General features: G+C 30.0%; 1 protein-coding gene across 1 annotated transcript in view; it reads left to right on the top strand.

Moving 5' to 3' along the window:
- The window catches only part of LRP1B (LDL receptor related protein 1B), a 1,653,662-nt gene that overhangs the window by 1,161,017 nt on the left and 475,518 nt on the right, over positions 1–17,127 (top strand). The window lies entirely within an intron of this gene.

Here is a 17,127-nt window from a genome sequence, read left to right as displayed (position 1 = left end):
TCAAATGTGTGTTTTAATTTTAAAAAATAGTTTAGGTTTAAAAAGACATTAAAGTGAATATCATAAATGAAGTAGTTTTTGGTGAGGATGGCTGCATCTTTACTTAGTGAATGGCTGGCTCTAAGATGAAGTTCATGGTCAGTCACAGTGTAAGGATTAGATATATTCCACACAGAATCTCAGTAGTTATAGTTGGTTACAGGGAATCAGAAAAACAATTTCATATGTATCAGTCTGCATATCATGTGATATTCAGGATACTTATTAAAAAATATATGTACTATTTATAAAAAGTCAGTTTGAATATATTTTAAAAGTATATATAAGTGATAAATTAAGTCTTCTAATTCAACATTCTACAATCTTGCAACTCTTTCACCATTTCTCAGATTGAATGTGAGGTTTTTTTGTTTTTGTTAATGACTCTTTATAAGTGTATGAACATTATAAGTAAATAGTTATTAATTGAGAAATATTTGAAAATTAATTTTCCAGACAAAAAACATGTTTTTATCTCCTTTGATTTCAATTAGATTAAACATATCTGATAAAAGTAAATAAGGTTTAGATATTGCAAATTATTTAAAACAAAATAAATAAATTTGCTTTAGTTCAGCATGCATTTAGAACCTTTTATGTGCAGACATTGTGCCTGGTTTTAAAGTATGAATGTAAATATGGACAATAGTCTCACAAAAACATACATTTCTGTGATGGAGAGAGAGAATAGGAGAATGTTCAACCTATCATTAAATGCTAAGACTATCTCTTTCAGTTTTCATAGCTGAGAAATATAGATATTAAATAGATTTACCTATATCACAAAGTTGTGAGAATCACATGTAAATGTGTGTAAATGTACTTTTGAAAAAGTTATACAAACATCAAAGATGGAATCTGATGTCACTTAATTTGGTCCTTAAGACACTTTCTAATTTTTCCCCTTTGGTCATATTCAAGTACTCGAGATGATACTAATTCAGATGTCTTAGTGGCTTTCTTTGGCTGTAGTTGTATTCCTAAATTGTTATCTTCCTGTTATCACTCTTACCATCTTTTTCTAATTGTTTCTTATAAGTAATGGTTTTTTAAAATAGTTTTTCTTCAGATGAGGAATTTAAGCATATAAAAATCATCCTGTTTTAAAATTTTTCCAATTTTCTTTCTAGTCTTTGGGCAATTAATGTGCTATTGGTAAAGCATTATGTTACTATTCTTCTCATCATGTGTATTCAGGAGATAGATATATCTAAAGAATTATACCTGACAAGTAAATTATTATAGAGCAGGTATTTATTTACAATAAATTTATAAGACAATAAGAAAAGAAAAATATTATTTTGTAATACCCAATCTTGATAAATTAACAAGAAAATTTTGTTTTATGTGTACTTGTACATATTTTAAATCGCTTGAATAAAAATAAAGTTTAAATTCGGAAAGTGGATAAGTAAGCTGTAATAATCCCCAAATCACTACCCACTTATGTTTTCAAAAATTGAATTTCAATATACTTAATGAAATCAACCCAAACCAGCAAATTATATAACTAAGGAACTCAGTAAATTAGAGGAAACACATTAAAAACCTGTCATAACATTTCAAAGAATTTTATTTTTTAGTAAAAAATATGTATATCTCTCTATATAAATCGTTGCCTCATAGAAAAATGCAAGGCTTTATAAAGGTTAATTTTTGCTAACATTATTGCTATCAACCCTGCTGGTAGTTAATACTAAACTTATAGAGCTCAATGCTATGAACACAGTCTCAAAAAATGGAACAGTAGTCCCTTTTAGCAAAATAAATAGATTAATTAAGTCAGTTTGTTTCAAGATAATATAGAAGAGAGAAACTTTGGGTAAAATCATGTTTTTTATGTGTCAGCACTGCTTGGTAACCAAATCTTGTGTAAATTCAAATTCTTTTAACAAGTGAATGGCTATGTGTGTGTTTCCTTTCAGTCACCATAATTGGATTAATCCCTAAAGATAAAAATAAATATAATTAAATATAATTAAAATAAATATAATTAATTATGCCCTTATTGTCAATATATTAACTGGATATATCAGAATGCATTTAACAGTTTAAGAAGATAAAATTCGAATGACATCACCACAGAGAAGCAAGGGAGCAACTTCCACTTCATGAAGTTTCCTACCTCAGCTCTGAACTTGCCCTTCTGTTTAGATTCCCCTTTCTTCCTTCAAAATCTCTCTACTCTTTTTCTTTGGGGATAGACATGAGGCTGAATATTATAGTCATATAAAAAAGACAAAAGAAAAGTAAAACAGAAGAACCTTACTACTATCTAGAGCTTTAGTGATTAACAGTTACAAATGTTTATGAAAAAAAATTGCCTACAGTAATATTGAAATTGCACGCATAAAAAACAATTGTCCTATGAAGTAACCAATTATTTACTACTGTATGTCAGCTCCTCAAAGAGATCACCTAGGCGATTGATGATAATTCACTTAAAGTTTGTGTTTCACCAAAATTTAAGAGTGATTTTCCTAAAACCGAGTTAAAATTTCTTTGGAAACATTTTACACATTTGTAAATCTCAAAGATTATAAATTATAACCACTGGAGTTTCCAGTTTTGCTTGGAATATTATATACAGAATAAACTGTAAAGAACTTTGAAATATTAAAATTAGATAAAGTGGAAGGCATTTGATATTACCTAGGTTAAAATAAAGCAATTATTTAATGATTCAGCCAAGTCCAAGGCCCCAAGACCAAAATTGCTATATCTAAATTTCACAAAGTTTTTCCAGGAGGGATAGTTCAATTTCTCTCCCCTTGAATATAGGCTGGACTTAGTGACTCACACCTAATGAATAGAATTAGACAGATGTGATAGTGTATGACTTTGGAGATGAGGTCCTAAAAGGCATAAGTCTTCCTTCCTGTGCCCTCTCTTGGATTACTCATTTGAATAAAGCCAGATAAAATGCTATGAAGTCACTCAAGCATCTCAAAGGAGAAGTCCACACAGCAAGGAACTGAGACCTTCAATTAGCAACCATGTGAGTGAGTCATCTCAAAAGGAGTATCTCCAATAAGATTTTAGATGCATACATCCAAGTCCAACACTTTGCAACAAACTCAAGAGAGATTCCCAACCAGAACCACCTGCATAGCTTCCCCCAGATTCCTGAATCACAGAAACTATGTGAGTTGATAAATGTTTACTGTTTTAAAGTGCTAAGTTTGGAAGTAGTTTGTTACATAGCAATAGATAAATAATTTACACATTACTCTATCCACAGAGCACTCATTCATTTGTGAACAGATTTAAAAAGTCGAATACTTATTTAATAGTCTGGCAGGTTATAAATGGTAAAGTGCATCTAGTGTAATAAAATCCAGTAGCTTCTAGAAGATTGTAAACAACAAGTGAGTCTAGGCTTCATTACCTAGACTGTCATAGGAGTGGCAGGAATATGGCAAAACTGGAGAGTTAATGCCCCATCGGAGGGAGAACACCACAGCTCCACTTATTTTTGTCATAAGGGGCATTAACCAGTTATACCAGACCTTTCATTTTTCAAGAGAAGCAAGAAATTTGGATTTTTATTTAAAATCTCATCTGTGAAATATTAATGTTACCATATTAACAAAAATATCATGCAGTCTATAACATGCACTATAGGCTAACTATAAAGGTTAACACTGTACAAACTAATCAAACAAACAAAAAACCCCGCACAACAATAACCCTCTGTGTGCTTTATTCAGCCTAGAAGACATCAGTTAGTTGCCAACTATGATTTGATTATCATTTATCTTGGTGACATTGAATTGTTGAGAGATTGTGGCGGAGTTAAGGAAGCTAATGCCCAGCTATACCATTAGAGAGACTTGGTAGAAGGAAAAAAATAATCACCAGGTAGAGCTGGCATAACTTACTTAGGAGAAGGGGTCCCTCTCTTAGGAGACAGGACATATGATTTCCCAATAAAGTTTTGAGGTGTTATTTGACCAGCCACTGTGTTCTGCCTGAGGTATCATACAAATAGAGAACTTATGAATGTGAGATCTTATTTGAGTTCAACTGTCGACAAGAGAATATAACTTCTAGATGTAGAGCTTGTACCTTTACAGCAATGGATATCCAATTCCATTTATTCTTTCAACAAATATTTATTAATGCTCACCATATGCCAGGTGCTTTCAGAGACAGACAATAAGGAATGTAAATAAAAATATATGGATAGATAACTGTTAAAGACAAAAAAAAAAAAAAAAAAAAAAGAAAAAGCCAAGTAGGGGAAAGAGATAAGGAAGTATTTGGGGTAGGAATATAAGATAGGGGTACAATTTTAGATTTTAGATTGAGAAGTTACTAAGATAGTGACTTCTGAATAAAAATCTTAAGTGTTGGGAGGGAGGGAAGAATAAAGGAATGCCACGTGGAACAAGAAGAACTGCTTTAGTCATTCATTTTTTTCTTTTTTTTTAGTTTTTATTTTATGTTTTAAATGCTTTGTTTTAAGAAATATATAAAAATAATTACATCAAAATAAATCTTTATAGGTGATTCTGATAATTTACCAAGTCAGACATCTTTTAAGACAATACAGTATTGTCTGTGCTTTACCTGTTCTCCAGTGAGTCAAGGAATGGAGTTCACTTTGTCAGAATTGATTTACATATTGTGTGCAATGGCTGTTTGATGAGGACTCCTAATATTTTTTGCTATGGACTGAATGTTATGTTCCCCCAAATCATATGTCGAAGCCCTAATTTGATGGTATTAGGAGGTGGGGATTTTGGGAAGTAATTTGATCATGACTGAGAGCTCTCATGGATTAGTGACCTTCTAAGAAGAGACCAGAGATCCAGCTTCTCTCTCTGCCAAGTTAGGATACAGCAAGAAAGTACTGGCATCCTGATCTTGGATTTCCAGTCTCTAAAACTGAGAGAAATAAATTTCTGTTTTTTAAGCCACCCAAATATGGTATTTCTGTTACAGCAGCCCAAAGTAAGACATCCTTCTGGTTACTAGATGTAAATTGACTAAGCTATAACTTTGAACATCAAATTCTTCCTCATTCAAAAAAAAAAAAAAAATCGGTTGTCTTTTCATCTGTGAGAGATAGCAAAACAATAGCTGCTGCTTTACAATACAATAGCTCTAAAATTATATCTACTATTAATTTTTCTTAGATTTTTTCTCAGTATTTAGCAATTCTCTTTAAGTTAATATTCTTTTATAAATATACTTCAGTTTCATAAAATAACAATACTCTAAAACATTTTCTTACATGATTTTCAAGTGGCTTGTGCTATAAAATAGCACTGTTATATTTAACTATTGATTGCCCAGTTTTCAAATATAGGGTTATTTTGTTTGTTTTTAGTCACCTTTTCCACATAACTTTGTTATTTTCCTGATCATTAACACCTGCAGGAGACAGTGAGGTAAACACGAGTTAATCAAGTTTCTATTCGATTTTAAGTGCCTTTATGAGGAGGAGAAGGTTAAAACTATTGACTAAAATTAGGGCTTGTGGATTATTTATGTATTATATTTAACATACTATTTATTTTCACTGTCAGCATATGTAGTTTGAAAGCAGAAGGCATATTTCATATTCACATTGAAGAAAAAGTTGGAGAAATCAATTCAAGGAGCTAAGGGGAAATACACAAATAAAACGAATATACTGGCAGAAATAGGTTCATTGGTATTTAGAGAAAATTAAGGTGGAATTCATGAAATAGCAGGGGCAAATGGACCATAGATTTAAAATAGAAGTAAGGGTATGGGAATTATTCAAGCAAACTTGAAGAAATCTGTATGTGTCTATAGAAAATCTTTGGCATTTGTGGATTTAATGGTTGCCTCTTATTTAATCACAGGTTATCTTGATATAATTCATTAAAATATGTCATGCAGTAATTTGCCAAGTTTCGTTAAAGAAAGAGTTTGAGTGCTGGGCACTACAAGGAAGATGAGCTTAAATTTAAACCTCTACCGTACAACATGCACACCTTATATGCTATTTATTCATTGTTCTCTGCTGATCCAGTGCATACACAGTTACTCTCACAGAAGTTCAATTGTACATCTACTTTTTTGTTGTTATTTTATGGTGCTATATGATCTTTGGAAATTATTTTTCTGATGATATTTGTAGATAGGAATCCTAAAGCTAACAAGGTGTGTTCTTCTTGAATGTCAAGAGAGGTATATATATATATCAAATACCTCTATGTATATTTGAATCATGTATATGTAGTCTTCATTATATAATTAAACCATGGACCTTTAAAATTAAGTGTAACCTTAAAGGTCATTAAAGTTATTATCTTTATCAATTAAAGAAGTGTACTTTAGAGTCCTACTATTCATTAACCAGCTATGGATCTGGGACAAGTACTGAACACGAGGTATTAATTTTCTATTCTGCAAAAATATGAACCTTGACCATACGAGCTGCAGTGTCTTAAAAACCTTGTATGATTTTATCACTAATGGGTTGATTCAAGGGTGCAGGGAATAGTTTAAAATAAACTTTTGATTTTCAAATTTTCTTTAAAAGAAAATTTGAGTCACAGGTAAAGGCAAAATATTCTTTAATTACACATTTTCTGTGAATACTCGTTCTCTCAGTTTAATTTTTTTATTATTAATTGCAATTTAAATATATTATACTATTGATCTGTTTCAAGTATCAATCTGCCAGAATAGGCTTAATATGTAAATATTAGAAGGATATTGAATTTTGACTATTGTTAGAATTTAGCAAGGAGTCAAAAAAAGCATGTTCTTTGTGCATTTTTAGTCTCCTATCAGAAACAAACCCAGCCCTACGATGAGTAAAAAGTTGGCTTTTCTTGATTTGGTTATGCACACATTTGTTTTAAATCAGTGTTAACAAAATAATCATTTGCCCTTTAATCAGCCCTTGAAAAGCTTTAACAAAGGTAACCCATAAGGGACATTTGTTCATACTTTTCAGGCTCACTTCACAAATTTGAAATCATAATAGCTGCTATGAAGATTCTCAGCACATGAATAGTTTGCCATGGGAAAGCCAAAGCTGTCAGATTAAAATGCTTCCAGAACCATCTGAATATCAGAGAAGGTCATATTCATTTGTTTAAGACCAAATACAATGTTAATATCGTTGAGGATTAAATGTTTCTAATATTCCCTCTAGAGTTTCTACAGCAAAGCATTTAAAATTGTCTAGTTTCTCTGCTGACTAAAAAAAATTCTAATGGCAAAAAATTATTTTTTATCTATGCTAACTAACACTTAGGCTTTCTCATGCATTTCTTCAATCATATCTGTATTCTTTTCAGGAAAATACGATTTTACGTAATGATTAAAGTTAGAATTTATTAAAGATAAAACCTATCTAGATTCAATCTGTATACTTGTTATGAACCTTTAGATACATAATGTACTTATAAATAATGATAGAAATTTGAAAAAATATGTACACAGTAAACAACCCAGTGAAACTGGCATGCAGAAATCATAAGAAGCTTCTTTTTCTACTTCCTAAGAAAAATTATTATGGCAAGTTGTCATGGCATCTGTGGAACATTATAAATGATAGCAAGTGACAGGGTGTGAGTCTGGTGCATTTAGTCTTGTTAAAATTCTTAGACTGAGCACTCACAGATTTACTCTGAACTAGTCTGAAAGGATCCTAGCCACTTGTTTTATGACAAGGCAGCGAGACTGATAACTTCAAAGTTCTTGACTTCAGTAGTCCACCTTAAGGAGTAATTTCCTCTGATTTGTACATTGCAAGTCCTCTTTGCATGTGGTCAAGTGCAGTTATTTATTTATTTATTTATTTATTTAATTTCGAATCAAAGCTTACTAAATAGTTCTCTTCCTCTGAATATGAAAAGAGGCTGAAATTTAGTTTCAATCCCTGGATTGCCAGTTTTCTTTTAATATCTGATAAAAATCAAATCCCCTTTGATTTTTTTTTTTTTTTTATTTTTCTTTCACAGTCTAGTTAGGTACTTAACTTTTTGTATGAGCTACTGCAACAGCTCCTTATCTTCTTTTCATTCTCGATAACTCCAGTCTTCAAGCTATCAAGATCTGCTATGTTCTGACCTGCTGTGGCAGCCCCTACTTAGCCATAATATTTCAGAGCTGAAATAAGCACTCATGACTTAACTCTGAAACGCTTATTTTTTCCTCTTTTTAATTCACTGTATGTTATAGTATTACTCGTTTTTCTTAAAAAGAAACTCAGAGTCAATAAGATCTTTGAAAATGCAGTCCTCTGAGACTCAAGCTCAGAGATTCTGATTGAAGTTAAGTGCTGTTTTCACTACCAGGAAGAGCCTTGCCTGACATAACTCTTCTTTTCATTTGAGCCTCCTCTATCCCTACTTCGGTCAGTCAGGTACAATACATCCAGGCAAACTATTCCCCTCTATTTGATTTTGCCCGCTTATTTCCATTTGTCTTGCTATTCCTTGTTTTTTTGACTGCTTTCCATATTTATCAGCTACTTTTATAGAAGAAATACCACCCTCCAAGGTCTACTTCAACTTTACCTTCAGTGTGATTTGAGATTTTTCCCTCTTCTGAATTCCTTTGTATTTTCCTAATGTAGTGGAGTACTTTTTGTCTTTTCTGATGTATGAACATGTCTCACTTTTCTATAATTTGAGACCACATTTTATTTATATATGTATCATCCATGATACATAGCAAGGTGTTTTACACTGAATATATTTTAATAAATAATAGTAGAATAAATGAATAAAGAAAGCAATGACCATCTTCACACAAAAATGTTTGCCACAGCAATCAAAGTTTATTTCAATCACAGCAGGGACATGTTTATCTAGAATAATTACAACCATAAATATATATTGTAGAATTTAAATACAGTTGGCCGTCCGTATCTATGAGTTTCACATCCACGGATCCAATCAACCACGATCAAAAAAAAAAAAAAAAAAGGAAAGAAAATCCCAGAAAGTTCCAAAAAGCAAAACTTGAATTTGCTATGCACTGAGCACTACATTGAATCCAAGAGAATGAAGTGAAATGTAGACATATACTGCCGTAGCCTATTTGCAAATACAGGTTATATGCAAATACTACACCATTTTATATAAGGGACTTGAGTATTAACAGATTTTAATGTCCTTGGGAGTATCCTGGAACCATTCCCCTTGTGGATATTGAGGGAGAGCTATATGTATTAAAATAAACACTAAAAAATATTTTAAAATATAAGGATTTAAATTGAAAAGAGGAGAAAATAAATAACAAGAGAAATGTGTAAAATATCAATTATTTTTAGTACATATTATATATATATACACACACATAGAAATGCAAGAAAAAAGATTATATTGGATTGTGTTTGTTCTCAAAGGAGCTAAACGTATTAATGGAAGAAGAAAAATATACCCATAAACACACTCAAGCAAAAGAGATCCAAAACAAAAGAAAAACTTTGGTGTTTGGAAAGTTTTAGGCTCTCAAAGATAGTCTTTCACAGCTGGGCCTAACAGCATGATTCTCTTTAATAATAATAATTGATTGTCTAAACAAATAAAGCATTCTAGTATTTAATTTACCAATCTTAACTCATGCAATTCTCACTGCAGTCCCCTGAGTGATGTACCATTAACACTGCTTATTCCAGAGGTCCCAGCTGAGGTTCAGCTAGTCTAAATTAATTGCTTAGGGCTATACAGTTAATAAGCAGTGTAGCAAGCTTTCTAATCCATGATTCTTAGACTTTAAATTCTATGTTTCTTTTAGGAATTAGTCCTACAGATATAGCTACACTAGTGTGTGTGTGTATATATATATACACACACAGAGAGAGAGAGAGATAGAAAGAGAGAGAGAGAGAGAAGTACAACAAGAATACACTTTGAAGTGGCACTTGTAATTAGAAAAGCCTGGGAGGAAAATCTGCATGTCTATTTTAAAGGACTCGCCAAAGGAATCATGGAATATATGTATAGTGAAATATTAGGCCACTATTAAAAATGAAGTAAGTCTATATATTGATTTGCACTATTATCTAAATATATGTTTTCACTGAATGTAGCTAGGTTCAAAAAACCTGTACAGACTGCTTTAATTTTTATCATATTTATGTATTTTTCATTAAAAAAATTAGATCGATATTTTTAAATCATGTGCCTTGATCCATTATGATACAATGCTTATTTCCATAACTAATATTTGGAGCGTATCTACTCTCTAAATTTACACATTTAAGTGCTAATAGACACAGTAATTGTTCAAAGGAGATACTGTATCTGCAGCACTACCACTATAAACAGTATGGGTTGTCCAAGGTCAAAGCTGGGTCTCTAACATAATTCTAATTCCAAAGTTAGAATTCTTTCCACTGTGCCAATGATTTCCAACCCAAGATAATTTTGTCCACCAGGGAACATTTGGCAATATCTGATGACATTTTAGGTTGCCACAACTTTTGAGAGAGTTGCTACTCTCATTCTACTGGGCAAAAACAGGGATACTAGTAAACATTCTACAATGCACAGGATAGCCCCCCATAACCAGAACTGTTTGATCCAAAATGTTAATAGTGCCAAGGTTGAGAAGCCTTCTCTAATCCAAAAGAAAAAAAAAATATTCTGTTAACCTTCAGAGGCCAATCACCTGTATAAAGCCTGATATTGTGACTGTAGGCCTATCATCACAAATTTTAGTTAAAATAGAAACACTTAAAAAATAAGTAAAAATGAGTACTTGATGTTTATAAAAAACTAATGGTAAGAAATTATCTTGGAGAGAAAGATAGGGTGGCAGAGAAAGGAAGGAAGACATACTTTTTTTGTTTGTTGTCTTTCTTTTAAATGTAACAATGAAAGAGAGTCAGAATTGGCTTCTCTTATTTCTATACTTATCCTATACTTATATACTATAACTTATACAGGTAGTATACTTATCTAGACTAATTTTAGTTCATTTATTCATTTGACCATTTATCAATTATTATGAGCCAGACACTATTTAGATGCTAAGATACAGCAGGGCATAAAATAGGTAACATTCTCTGTCACTAAGGTGCTGATATTTCTGGTGGAGGGCAGGGTAGAAAAATACCTCGGAAAGATGCATGAGCAAATAAGTGAAGTAAGATTTGTCAAGTGGTGAAAAATACTCATGGAGAAAATTCAACCAGGGCTATAAATAGGAAGTGCAGAGTAGGGCTGAGAGAAAGGAGCCAGAAAAGTTATGATATTAAGTATAGAGGTGGCTTTCACTTGGAAATAACGGTTGAGCAAAAATTTGAAGGGAGGGTGTGAGTCGTTCAGGTATCTGGGGCGAGAACATATAAGGAAGAGAGAACAAGAATTGCAAATTTACTATTTGGCCATATTTTTAAACACCTTTTTCTTTCAGAAAAGTCTAAATATTATTATTATTATTATTTATCATTATTATTCTTTTTTAATGTTATAGGCATCCAAGTTACTTTCTGCCTTCATGGAACTTCTATTATGTTAAAAAAAATACCTGATGTTTCATGTGGTTTTACTGCTTCCATTAAAATAATCTACTAAAATATAATACATAATTCATTTATGCACATGAGCTAAAAGTAGTACTCTACAATAACTTCTCTAAAGAAAGCGTTTAACTTTTATATGTATGAAATTCCTAATGATTAAATTAGTTTTGCCTTATATGTTTTACTTTATTTTCAATGTATTATATATGTTACTATTAATGAGTATGCATTCTAATAAGAAAGAAGATAAATTTCTACTAAATATAATGATTTCAAGCTATTATAGTAAATGTTTATACAAATAATAAACCATGAAATCAGTCATATGAAGAAAATACTAATTATAGTCATTTAGAACAAACAACTTTAAAGATCTAGTCTGTTGCTTTAATTTCAAATGTTCTAAAATTAAAAACTTGAATGATTTATATGTCTATGAAATTGTATTAGTTAAAATTATCCAGCTTTAGAAAACTTAACTTATTCTTTAAAAACAAAAAAAGATTAACTTTTTAAAGAGAATTATCTCTAGATACCAGATAATGTATTTATAAAATATTAGTAGAAAGATTTCATGAAACACAGAATATAATGCTTGAGAATGTTTTTTTTCATTGAATCTTTAAACAAATTAGAAAAATATTCTCAGTTTTCGTCTATCTCAAAGGTTAAAAAAATGTTAATTCTGTTAGACATATGAATGATCATCAGTGAAATTATTTTATTTTATTAGTTATTTTTGTTATGTTTATACCTGACTTACGTGAACACATTTTACTTAAAAAAACACAAGTAATGAAAAGACGAGCAAAAGACATATTTAAAAAATTTCAAACAATATCTTATTTAAATAAAAATTATGTCTACAACAACTTTTCAGTAAAAGATCCAGTGATTTAATTGTTACATTTGTATTTCTATCTGTAATTTGATATATACAAACCAGTTTATTTTAAATGCACTATAATTATGCTATATATTTTAAGTGATTCTGCTTTCAAATCATACTGTTCAAAAAAGGTAAGTTAATTTTTTAATATATACTGAGCAATGTCATTTAGTTCAAAGAATATCAAATATATTCACCTAAGTTTTCTAAGTTATCAGTCTTGTAATTGCCATTATACTATTCATTAAAGTAACAGTACATATGAAATATATCCAGGCAATTTGCCCAGCACTAAGTATAGTACATAGTTGTCCTTGCTAAGTACTCAAACCACCATTAATGAAAACTAATAGCCCATCAAAATTTACATTAAAAGTACTATGAGAAATCTCTCAAGGACCATATGTGATACTATTCCAGTAATTTTTGTCACCTTAAATTGCCGTGTTCCAATATGTTGCTCTTTTTTAATGCTAATTACCTAACAGAATGGATAAATACTATAATCCTAAAGTACATCATAGTACTATTTTTTTTAACCAGGTTATAATTAGTAATTAGAGAATGGTCTCATTAACATAAATGGGATAATTAAATCATCTCAGCTTTACCATACTTGAATTAAATAGTGGTTGTTTCCCCTTTGTAACCTACTAAAGGTTAACTTTTCTGGTATCATTTTCAAGAAAAAATACTTACATTGTTGATGTTTATGACAGAAAAAGGACAAATTTGAAAATGAATAAATTTTTGTGTAAAGACATAAATTTTTTAAATTGCCCATGTTTCCCCTTTCATTTAAAAAGAAATAGTAAAATGTTTAGAGTAGGAAAAGACATAGTATATTTTAGATTTAGTATAGATTTTTGAGTTAATCTAATTACAACTGTATTTTAATTAGAAATTGAAAATAAATCAAAAAAACCAAAGAGGTTATCCCAGAAGTCATGCACTGTAGGTATTATCTCATGTTGGACTGTAACAAATAATTAGAGCCATGTCTTGAGCTGATGAGTATCATTCATTAAAACTGAAATTAAACAATCATACCTGAGCCCTTCTAATTATTTGGCAATTTTATTCAATCCGCATTTGACTTGGATAGATGGTATCTGATCACACAGGATTTTCTGGGACCATATATACCTAGATATAGGTAAATAAAGAAACAATAATTTGTACCTGAGCATCAAATATTTAAATTATTTTTCCCTTTTCATAATCAGTATATGAATAATCTCATATATTGTGAGAAGAATATTAAGCATTACGAACTTGAAATAAAGGCCTGAATCAATTTTATTCTAATTAACAGTGTTCCATATTTAAACTATAAATATTCAAGGAATATCTTGAGTATTATGGGAAGAAAGATTATAAATCATTTTAAAAATACTATAATTTTAGTTTTTTTTTTAATTATAGGTATAATTGTTCTATGTAGCTTTTGATATAGATGTATCAAAGATTGACTGAAGATACTCAAAAGGCCAGTGATGAGATTTTTTGCTAAATTATCTTCTAATGAGATTATGTGTGGGAGGAAAAGGATTCAATTATCTTGATAAAGATAAGAGGTTTTGCTAAAAGATGTGAAGAGATCTAGGACAGGTTGGTGACTCAGAAACCTTTAGAAGTGGACTCTTTAGTTTAATAAACACAAATAATACTTGTAGAATAGTTAAGGACTGCTAAGATTTTAATTTGGAAGAAAATCTTTGTTTTTTTTTTTTTTTTAAAGATAGATTTGACTTCATTATTTCCAATATTGCTTTTAATGGAGGCAAAAATATTGAAGACTTTTTAAGTTGGAATTTTTTCTATTTTGGAATATTCCTAAATGGATAGTAGATACACTATTACATAGTGATAGAAAGTAGCCATAACATATACTGTTAGTAAATTTTCAAAATTATTTAACCATATTTTATTATTTGAAAATTTATCTGAACAACCCCCTTAAAACATGTTTTTTAATAGCTAATATACCTTCAAATCATTTCTATGAAAATTTAATCTATGAAAATTTCTATAAAAATTTAAAATTTCTGTATCTTTTTTCTCCTCATGATACTGTGCCATCCTGATTTTCATAGGAAATTCTGATTATGAAAAATCTATTCAAATTTGTAGACTATTTAGTATAAAATGACAAAAATCACATCTCCAGATCATCTTAGTATTCTTCCTAAAAAATTTGTATCAATAAGGTGACTGTTCTTTAAATTCTAAATATAATGAGAATTGTATATATTTGCAAATTCAGAGTTACATTCTTTATTTAGGAACATTATGTCATAATTTATTCCTAACATATGCATCCTAATCTAGTGAGTTCTCAGGTATGAAAATGAGGACACAATGAAATCACATAAGGACTATCATTCTGAGATTTTTTTATAAAAGCACATTCAATTTTGTTCATTTTATGAGTTACATTTAAAACATGACATTCATGACTTAATAAACTATAAAATAAAAGATTATAAAATGATGGTCATTTTACAGACAGCCATTTTATTTTTATTTTCTGCTCCATCTGGCAGATATTCCATCAAATTCAATTGAAAATATTGTATGGCAATGACATATTTTGATAACTGATTACTTAAATGGGCAATGCTTTTGCTCTGAAATGTGTCGTAATATGCAGGTTTTAACATATTTTTATTTTCAAGTAAATAGACATAGCATATTAAATTATTTGGAAAAGACAGGAACATGGCAAATGGGAGCACCAAAGATCATTTATTTGTGACAACATTTATTTTTTTAACCTTTTTCCCAGTAATGTATTTATATTTATGTCCACACATCTATTTTGAGTCAGTAAATTTTACAATATTAATTATTTGACAGTGTCAAGAGTTAGGTAGTAACTATAAAAATGACATTTATATTTTAATAATAAGGACAGGACAGTAAATTATCCAAGATAGAAGAGCCATTTCAATCAATTTTTAAAATATTGAAGCCTTATATAATGTTGTATGTTCAAGAATGAAATTTTAGTTTGTTGATTTTCATACAGTATTAAAAGAAAAATACATTACTCAAGAAACATATGGTAAATATGATTTAAATTAATTGAAATTGGAGTTGAAATTATACAATATTAATGCTAATACAGTAAATTATTTTAAAATGGGCAAAAATAGTAACATTTAAATATATCCAAAACTGTGGTTTAAAGGTTTTTTTTATTTAGAAAGGTTAAAATTTATGACAGATTATTTTAAAATTATATATAAACTTTCTCTCACTTTCAATGTCATAAACATTGCTTTCTAGGTCAATAAACATTTCAACGATATCATTTTAATGTTTATAGAATATTATATTGTATATTTATATTTTATTTATAGATAAAGTTGTGTTTTTAAACTTTTTTTTTAAATTATGGATATGTAATGACTAGCCACATAACTAGATATTTGCAGCAGTTAGGATACAGTTTTAGATGTAGCCTTTTCTGAGTCAAATGGTTTACAGGTTTTTAAGGCTTTATCATTAATCTTTTGCTCTTATAGGCATTCCGTTAATGGACAAGAACAGCACTGTTTTTCTCTGTCTTCACTTAAAACATTTGGTTAGACATTTCATTTTCTTTATTTCATTCAGTCATGGTTCTCAGATCTTTCTATATCATGATTGTCATCTTCTAAGATTGCTTTTCATTCTTGAGTCCTTCCAAAAATTGAAAACCAAGACCCAAACATAAGGATAAAAAGTATATTTAGGACAAAGTCTGTTGAGATGAATACTTCCTGGAATTCCATATTGTATATGGAATTTGGTTACCAGGAACAGAGTTTTATACTGGTTATCTCACATAATTGGAGGAAGTATCTATTATCAAAATATATGTGAGTATCTATTATCAAAATATATGTGAGTCCAAGATAAAACAGAAATCTCAACAAAATCCAAGACTGGAAACCACTAGATACTGAACTCATACAGAAACCTGGAGATTCAATGCAGCTCTAGGGACTTCTGTAGTAAAAATTGTAGATAGATGATTCTAACTGACTCATGGTCCATTATGGTCTCTTCTGCCCCATTTCAAAATGAATATAAGCTATCAAGAAAAAAAAAAAAACTTACTAAAAAATATAGACATAAAGCTTGGTTGATTTAAAGTAAGTGGAGCCAAAGAGCCCAGATTATTAGCCTATCATAACAGAATAATACCATGTTCATTTAATATTTACTGTGATTACTGTGATTTCCAGTCCCAGGTTGCTCAGAACACCAGGAGGTCCAACCTTTTCCTAAAGTTACCTGCCTTAGAAATTGCCTAAGATGATTAGACCTATTTATTTTTGTTTTATTTTTAAAAATTTGGACATATGAGTTTAATTACCTGCTAGACCATCCAAATGGAAATATGTGGCAAATGGATGGAAACAAGAGTCCTACACTAATTGAAAGAAGCAGGCATTTTTAGAACAGTTTAAGTTTACACCTACACCAGATTGGACTACTTTTTAACATTTAAGATAAAACTTTATTTTTGCCATAATAAACAAAACAGTGTATTAAAACCCACATTCAGAATTTTCCAAATTATTATTATTTTTTTAGATTTTGTCACATTTCTTTAACTGTCAAGTTTTCTTGGGCAAATTATTCAAAATACTTAATTTTCATTTTGGATTTTAGTTTATATTTTTATGATGAGAATGTCCCATTTTGATCCAGGTTTACCTTTTTCTGAGCCCTATAGTTT

Source organism: Pteropus alecto, unplaced genomic scaffold, assembly GCF_000325575.1.
Source record: "Pteropus alecto unplaced genomic scaffold, ASM32557v1 scaffold3, whole genome shotgun sequence".
Lineage (NCBI taxonomy): Eukaryota > Metazoa > Chordata > Mammalia > Chiroptera > Pteropodidae > Pteropus > Pteropus alecto.
The sequence above is the reverse complement of the archived record's forward strand: the minus strand, read 5'-3'. Positions and strand labels throughout refer to the sequence as shown.